Genomic DNA, 8568 nt, shown 5'->3' on the forward strand with positions numbered 1-8568 from the left:
GTAAGCAGCATGGCTCATGGCTCAATTATTAATTTATCAATGTATAACAGCGACAGAAAGACTAAATTCCACCGAGCTAGAATTGCATCAAAACACGCAAAATCGTTTTTTCGAGTTTTTCATGTATAACTAGAGAAAAATCATGAAATATATGTATCCAATGGCAATATTTTTCATTGCTTTATCGTATAGACTATTGAAAATAATAAAAATGGGGATATTTAACCTTATTCAGGGGTGGCGCGTTTTAACCCCTATGGGCGTGCTACCCCCACTTCCCCTACGTTCTTTGATGATTCATATACAAAAAAAATGTGTTTATATTATGTTCAGTATAAACCGTTCGTATGTCTTATTTGGCATAGATACAAAATTTAGCTCAAAATAATCAAATTTTGGGAATAAAAGCACATTGCTTACAAAAAGGCATTGTATCTCAGAATCTAAAACCTTTTCGAAGATGATTTCTTCGCAAGTGTTGCTCATACTAAATTCATAACTAAATTCTTAAACTTTGCAGAAGACACCATCATCCTGTCATGCTCATCTAAAAAGTTAGCTGAAGCGCCGCCCTAGCGGTAGAGTTCCGAACTATTTTTTATCACCATATGAAAGCCTACTTATCATGCAACAACTTAATGGAATACACCAAACTACTATGAGGCAACCTTAAAGAGTTATTCATTAATGCCATGATTTCATGATATCCGACCAAAGTGGGACGCCTTAGTAATGCTTCGAATCCCATAGAAGTGAAAAATCCGATAGCTTTGTTGGCCAAACATCCAACTTCTAAACTTATGGCCGGAGACAGACATTTGCTAAGTTTGTCGAGCTGAATCGATTGGTATATAGCACTACCAGAGTGTATGTAATTAAAAGTGGCGACATGTGCCGCATTTGACAGGTCTCCTGCTCGTTTGGAACACGATTTTGTATGGGAATGAGAGATTCTGACAGTGTCGCCACTCTTCATTGCATACACTCTAAACACTACATGGTCTCGGAGTCTTCTAAAAAATGTTCGATTTTGAAATGAAATGATAGCCTTTCGGTACAAGTTTGTTGCACGAGAAAGGCAACAAACATGTTGTGATATCAAATTTCTTTGTTTTCTAGCTGACTCAACTTGATCATTCAGAATAAAATGAATTCTTCCAAATACATTCTTTCAATCAAACCAAATCAACCAAAATTCTTTCACTATCAAATAGTCTAAACGATTCAAGTATGATACATACTCTGAAAAAGGTGTTATTTTTTAAGTTAAAATGCATATCAAATGCTAATGAATTTATTTAGGATCTAGATTCTGGATAGATATGTTTCTGAGTTTTGGTTTTTCCCATTGCTTTTACAAAACTGGATATCAGACTTTGTTTCCTCATTTCTCCGTCCGAAGTTCCTGCTTCTATGCTGTGATATTTTCTGCAGATAACATGAATACCGGTTTTCCAAATACAAATTATTCTTGTACAGAAATCAACATATTGGGCGTTGGCCCTACCTGAATTCGCATTTCTATAAATAGCGATTGATTTTAATACCTTGCTTTATGTAACATCATTGTTTTGGACATCTTCTGTACCAAAACTATGGTCAACCTCGGTTCAGGGCTCCAAAATAGTATGCAAAATGCGTTGCTAATGTTGCCCATTTGGTCTCGAACCCGAAAAAAAACGTCTGTCATTGGAAATTGTGGAATTCCGAAGCTGATACCACCTGCTTTGCCGAACGCCTCGCCACCGCACCGATAACGTAATAAATACGCGCTCTCCACGCTTGGATACCAACTGCAAAGGCCAATAACACAAAAATGGAGAGCACCTTCGCCGTTGTCACATGTGTATCATATCTGGTCATGCGTTGCATTCAGCTTCAGGTGACTTCGATGCGCGCAGACGACGAACGCCGTTCGTCCCCGGCAAGGTCATATTTGTTTGTTGGTCTTCTTATAATCGGTGTATGCAAATTTAGCGCAACGCAACGCACGGCGCTCAAAACAGAGCACGAACTTCGGGCGGCGGATGTTATAAAGTTATCAAGAGCGCGCACATGATGTCGAGTCATTGCTCAAAATTAGTATTCACAGATGATGCAGATGGATTTCTAGGTCCCGTCCCGGAATCATATAGTCGTCTCTGCAGTGCGTGGATGTCCTTTTCTGTCATTCTCAAACAATACCAGTGCCGATAGTATTGGTCTTAAAAATCTAGCTCATGAAGATGATCTTGGAAATCACATTAATCACTGAAGTATTGAAGGTTTCTATAGAGTTTGTACTTTACTTGTATGTTTTATATTGCAAGCGGACTGATTATTCGTTAGCATTTTCAAAAGTTCGTTTAGAGTCTCCAAAAATTGAACGAATTCAAGTCTTTTTTAGAAGTTGGTGAGGGGTTGCTAAGCTATCTTGGTTATTTTCGTAGCCGTGTTAGAAATTGAGTAATTTTGAGTTTCAATGTTACCTAGGCGGAGCAACAAAGATTAATGAAAACCCTTAAAATACTCAACATCTAATCAAAGCTTCTGAAATGTATGAAGTTTGAACGTACATCCGAAAATTTATTACAAAAATCGATGATATAATTCTAATTTGCGGGGAGTCTTAAAACTCGAAAGTATTTCTTAAAATGAGAAAAAATAAAAGGGCTATTAGGAATTCAAGTTGATTTAGTTTTCAAGTAACGCTTTTCACGATCTTTTTTGTTACTCTAACTATCATGCTATGAATAATTACTTAAGATGTAAAACTATTGGACTCATTCGTTAGTGATTTTATTATCTTTACTTAACATCACTAATCGATCAACAACATTCCGAAAAGTCTACAGCTAGTTGTTATTGGCTATAATCGATTACGATCCGATGGGATTACCTCATCCCCTTATTTTGTTACCACGGCGAGGCAGAAAACGATACAATATTTGCGTATATTTCATAAATTTGTGTGTCGACTTTCTCCCTCGTTCGGACAGGTTCCGGTCCAGCGTATTGGCCATTTTCGAAGGACGTGGGTGGACCGGGCCAGGGGTAGATCCAGGTCACTGAAGTTGTTTTCTTTCCTTGCGCGGGTGTTCGTATCACTTCATTGTCACACTGTTTGGGTTATTTCGGCTCTGCATTGATACTCCTGTGGGCAACGGTTGCTGCTGCAATGCATGATGAAGTTATATCAATGAAATAACTCATTTAAGCAAATTGCAATTTCGGCATCATTTTATTTTATTTTTATTTTATGTTGTGGAGCAGATTTGAGTAGCTTTTTTATTTCTTTTTCAGCCTGGGAGCTTTTTTATTCTTTTTATATTATTTAGGGTAGGGCGTGGGCAGTATGCGACTATTGTTAGCACACCGATCAATAATTGCGTAATTCACCACAAATACACTGCCCTTACAAACAATTTGGATCCAAACACTCATTTTAAAGTATAAGCTTTTATTTAAATAAGTTGTAGCGTGAAGGAAGAAATATTTGAAGAATTATTAGCCGCAGCAAATATGCATTTTTATTGCATCGCTAAAGAAAACAGCACATGAATAGCAAACTTGTACTTACTTACTGATTTGGATCTGTTGACGATCTGTTTACCTTCTAACTATATATGGGACGACCATTTTGAAATGTAAACCACTTTATACACATGACTATCACTTAGTTATCATTAAAAATTGCAAATATGGCCATACAATTTAAACCGTCTAAGACGAATTAAGTACAGTCCATTTAATTCCACCAGTTAATTTTCGTTATCTTTGCAGATACGTATTTCGACCACAACTGTGTGGTCGTCTTCAGTGTCTTGTACTTGACTCGACTTGCAAGTACAAGACACTGAAGACGACCACACAGTTGTGGTCGAAATACGTATCTGCAAAGATAACGAAAATTAACTGGTGGAATTAAATGGACTGTACTTAATTCGTCTTAGACGGTTTAATACATTCCACTAAACGAGCTTAATATATTTTTCATATAATTTAGTCAAACACTTAAGGAAGTCCGAATGAGTTGAAATTATGCACAGGGACATTTTTCAAGGAGATGAAAGTTTTGAGCACTACCCGTTTTTGAAATTCGATGGTCAAATTTTCCCCATACATTCCATTGGCACCCTATTATTCATATTCAAAATTGCGAAAGGTTACGGGCTAGTACGAGAGCTTAATAGGAATTTGATTTACAATGTTATGAAAACTCATATGTGAATATGTACGTTATGTGGAAGATATAAAGTACATATTCAGATGAAAAAAATGATGGATTTGATTCCAGAGACGGAAGAAAATTGATATGCTTTCCACTTGATCAAACAGTAGTGATTAGTTAATTGTTTTTTTTTCTACACTTCAGCAAGTCAAGAGAATACTCCCAAAACGATCCTTCCTTTTCTGTAACCAAAGCACCTCGATAACCCATCGAATCCTCAAGTCAACACAAACTCATACTCCTCATTAGTTTTGATTTTATAGCGACTCACATGAAAATGCATTTCACATGTTTCGGAAAAAAGCGGGAAAAGAATAATAATAATTGGCAAGGTTTTTGACATTCTGCAAATGTAAATGTCAAAAGTGTGCCGAAGTGTGCCACATTGTGAATTGGTTGTTTATTGTTGGTTAACACACGGCAAAGTCTCTTGAAAGGACGCTTCCGAGCCTCTTGAAAGGACGCTTCGAGCCTCTTGAAAAGAGGCTTCCGAGCCTCTTGAAAGGAGGCTTCCAAGCCTCTTGAAAGGAGGCTTCCGAGCCTCTTGAAAGGAGGCTTCCGAGCCTCTTGAAAGGAGGCTTCCGAGCCTCTTGAAAGGAGGCTTCCGAGCCTCTTGAAAGGAGGCTTCCGAGCCTTCTTGAAAGGAGGCTTGAGCCTCTTGAAAGGAGGCTTCCAGGCCTCTTGAAAGGAGGCTTCCAGGCCTCTTGAAATGAGGCCGCCAAGCCTCTTGTAAGGAGCCTTCTGAGCCTCTTGAAAGGAGGCTTCCAGGCCTCTTGAAGGAGGCTTCCTGAGCCTCTTGAAAGGAGGCTCCCAGCCCTCTTAAAGGGAGGCTTCTGAGCCTCTTGAAGGAGGCTCTCCGAGCCTCTTGAAAGGAGGCTTGAGGCCTCTTGAAAGGAGGCTTGAGCTCTTGAAAGGAGGCTTCTGAGCCTCTTGAAAGGAGGCTTCTGAGCCTCTTGAAAGGAGGCTTCTGAGCCTCTTGAAAGGAGGCTTGGGCCTCTTGAAAGGAGGCCTGAGCCTCTTGAAAGGAGGCTCTGAGCCTCTTGAAAGGAGGCTTCTGAGCCTCTTGAAAGGAGGCTTCCAAGCCTCTTGAAAGGAGGCCTCCAAGCCGCTTGAAAGGAGGCCTCAAGCCTCTTGAAAGGAGGCTTCAGGCCTCTTGAAGGAGGCTTCTGAGCCTCTTGAAAGGAGGCTTCCAGGCCTCTTGAAAGGAGGCCTGAGCCTCTTGAAAGGAGGCTTCCAGGCCTCTTGAAAGGAGGCTTCCAGGCCTCTTGAAAGGAGGCTCTGAGCCTCTTGAAAGGAGGCTGAGCCTCATGAAAGGAGGCTTCTGAGCCTCTTGAAAGGAGGCTTCCTGAGCCTCTTGAAAGGAGGCTTCCAGGCCTCTTGAAGGAGGCTCTGAGCCTCTTGAAAGGAGGCTTCCAGGCCTCTTGAAAGGAGGCTTCCGAGCCTCTTGAAAGGAGGCTCTGAGCCTCTTGAAAGGAGGCTCTGAGCCTCTTGAAGGAGGCTTCTGAGCCTCTTGAAAGGAGGCTCTGAGCCTCTTGAAAGGAGGCTTCCAAGCCCTCTTGAAAGGAGGCCTGAGCCTCTTGAAAGGAGGTTTGAGCTCTTGAAAAGGAGGCTCTGAGCTCTTGAAAGGAGGCTCTGAGGCCTCTTGAAAGGAGGCTTGAGGCCTCTTGAAAGGAGGCTCCTGAGGCCTCTTGAAAGGGAGGCTGAGCCTCTTGAAAGGAGGCTTCTGAGCCTCTTGAAAGGAGGCTTCCGCGCCTCTTGAAAGGCCCCCTCCCAGCCTCTTGAAAGGAGGCCTCTGAGCCTCTTGAAAGGAGGCCTCCAAGCCTCTTGAAGGAGGCTTCCGAGCCTCTTGAAAGGAGGCTTCCAGGCCTCTTGAAGGGAGGCTTCTGAGCCTCTTGAAAGGAGGCTTCCAGGCCTCTTGAAAGGAGGCTTCCAGGCCTCTTGAAAGGAGGCTTGAGCCTCTTGAAAGGAGGCTCTGAGCCTCTTGAAAGGAGGCTTCTGAGCCTCTTGAAAGGAGGCTTGAGGCCTCTTGAAAGGAGGCTTCTGAGGCCCTCTTGAAAGGAGGCTGGGCCTCTTGAAGGAGGCCCGGGCCTCTTGAAAGGAGGCTGAGCCTCTTGAAAGGAGGCTTCCGGGCCTCTTGAAAGGAGGCTCTGAGGCCTCTTGAAGGAGGCTTGAGCCTCTTGAAAGGAGGCTTCTGAGCCTCTTGAAAGGAGGCTTCTGAGGCCTCTTGAAGGAGGCTTCGAGCCTCTTGAAAGGAGGCCTGAGCCTCTTGAAAGGAGGCTTCCTGAGCCTCTTGAAAGGAGGCTTCCTGAGCCTCTTGAAAGGAGGCTCTGAGCCTCTTGAAGGAGGCTTCTGAGCCTCTTGAAAGGAGGCCTGAGCCTCTTGAAAGGAGGCTTCTGAGGCCTCTTGAAAGGAGGCTCTGAGCCTCTTGAAAGGAGGCTTCCAGGCCTCTTGAAGGAGGCTTCCAGGCCTCTTGAAAGGAGGCTCTGAGGCCCTCTTGAAGGAGGCCTGAGGCCTCTTGAAAGGAGGCCTGAGCCTCTTGAAAGGGAGGCCTGAGCCTCTTGAAAGGAGGCCTGAGCCTCTTGAAAGGAGGCTCTGAGCCTCTTGAAGGAGGCTTCCAGGCCTCTTGAAAGGAGGCTTGAGCCTCTTGAAAGGAGGCTTCCAGGCCTCTTGAAGGGAGGCTCTGAGCTCTGAGGAGGCTTCCGAGCCTCTTGAAAGGAGGCTTCTGAGGCCTCTTGAAAGGAGGCCTGAGGCCTCTTGAAAGGAGGCTTCTGAGCCTCTTGAAAGGAGGCTTCCGAGCCTCTTGAAAGGAGGCTTGAGGCCTCTTGAAAGGAGGCTTCGAGGCCTCTTGAAAGGAGGCTTCTGAGCCTCTTGAAAGGGAGGCTGAGCCTCTTGAAAGGAGGCTTCTGAGCCTCTTGAAGGGGAGGCTTCTGAGGCCTCTTGAAAGGAGGCTTCCAGAGCCTCTTGAAAGGAGGCTCGAGCCTCTTGAAAGGAGGCTTCCGAGCCTCTTGAAAGGAGGCTTCCTGAGCCTCTTGAAAGGAGGCTCTGAGCCTCTTGAAAGGAGGCTTCCAGGCCTCTTGAAAGGAGGCTTCCAGGCCTCTTGAAAGGAGGCTTGGGCCTCTTGAAAGGAGGCTTCCAGGCCTCTTGAAAGGAGGCTTCCAGGCCTCTTGAAAGGAGGCCTGAGCCTCTTGAAAGGAGGCTTCCAGGCCTCTTGAAAGGAGGCTCTGAGCCTCTTGAAAGGAGGCTTGAGGCCTCTTGAAAGGAGGCTTCGAGCCTCTTGAAAGGAGGCTCTGAGCCTCTGAAAGGAGGCCTGAGCCTCTTGAAAGGAGGCTTCAGGCCTCTTGAAAGGAGGCTTGAGCCTCTTGAAAGGAGGCTCTGAGCCTCTTGAAAGGAGGCTTGAGCCTCTTGAAAGGAGGCCTGAGCCTCTTGAAAGGAGGCTCTGAGCCTCTTGAAGGAGGCTCTGAGCCTCTTGAAAGGAGGCTGAGGCCTCTTGAAAGGAGGCTTGAGTTTCTTGAAAGGAGGGCTCTTGAGCCTCTTGAAGGAGGCTCTGAGCCTCTTGAAAGGAGGCTTGAGGCCTCTTGAAGGAGGCTTCCAGGCCTCTTGAAAGGAGGCTTCTGAGCCTCTTGAAGGAGGCTTCTGAGGCCTCTTGAAAGGAGGCTTCCGAGCCTCTTGAAGGAGGCTTTGAGCCTCTTGAAAGGAGGCTTCCTGAGCCTCTTGAAAGGGAGGCTTCCAGGCCTCTTGAAAGGAGGCTGGAGCCTCTTGAAAGGAGGCTTCCTGAGCCTCTGAAAGGAGGCTTCCAGGCCTCTTGAAAGGAGGCTTGAGCCTCTTGAAGGAGGCTTCTGAGCCTCTTGAAGGGCTTCCAGGCCTCTTGAAAGGAGGCTTGAGGCCTCTTGAAAGGAGGCTCTGAGCCTCTTGAAGGAGGCTTCCAGGCCTCTTGAAAGGAGGCTTCCAGGCCTCTTGAAAGGAGGCTTGAGCCTCTTGAAAGGAGGCTTCTGAGCCTCTTGAAAGGAGGCTTCCTGGAGCCTCTTGAAAGGAGGCTTCTGAGCCTCTTGAAAGGAGGCTCTGAGCCTCTTGAAAGGAGGCTTCCAGGCCTCTTGAAAGGAGGCTTCAGGCCTCTTGAAGGAGGCTCTGAGCTCTTGAAAGGAGGCTTCCAGGCCTCTTGAAAGGAGGCTTCCGGAGCCTCTTGAAAGGAGGCCTGAGCCTCTTGAAAGGAGGCTTGAGCCTCTTGAAAGGAGGCTTCCTGAGCTCTTGGAAAGGAGGCTTCTGAGCCTCTTGAAAGGAGGCTTCCGGGGCCTCTTGAAAGGAGGCTTCCTGAGCCTCTTGAAAGGGAGGCCTGGAGCCTTGAAGGAGGCTTCTGAGCC

This window comes from Armigeres subalbatus, chromosome 2 (genome assembly GCF_024139115.2).
Source record: "Armigeres subalbatus isolate Guangzhou_Male chromosome 2, GZ_Asu_2, whole genome shotgun sequence".
NCBI classification, from domain to species: Eukaryota; Metazoa; Arthropoda; class Insecta; order Diptera; family Culicidae; genus Armigeres; species Armigeres subalbatus.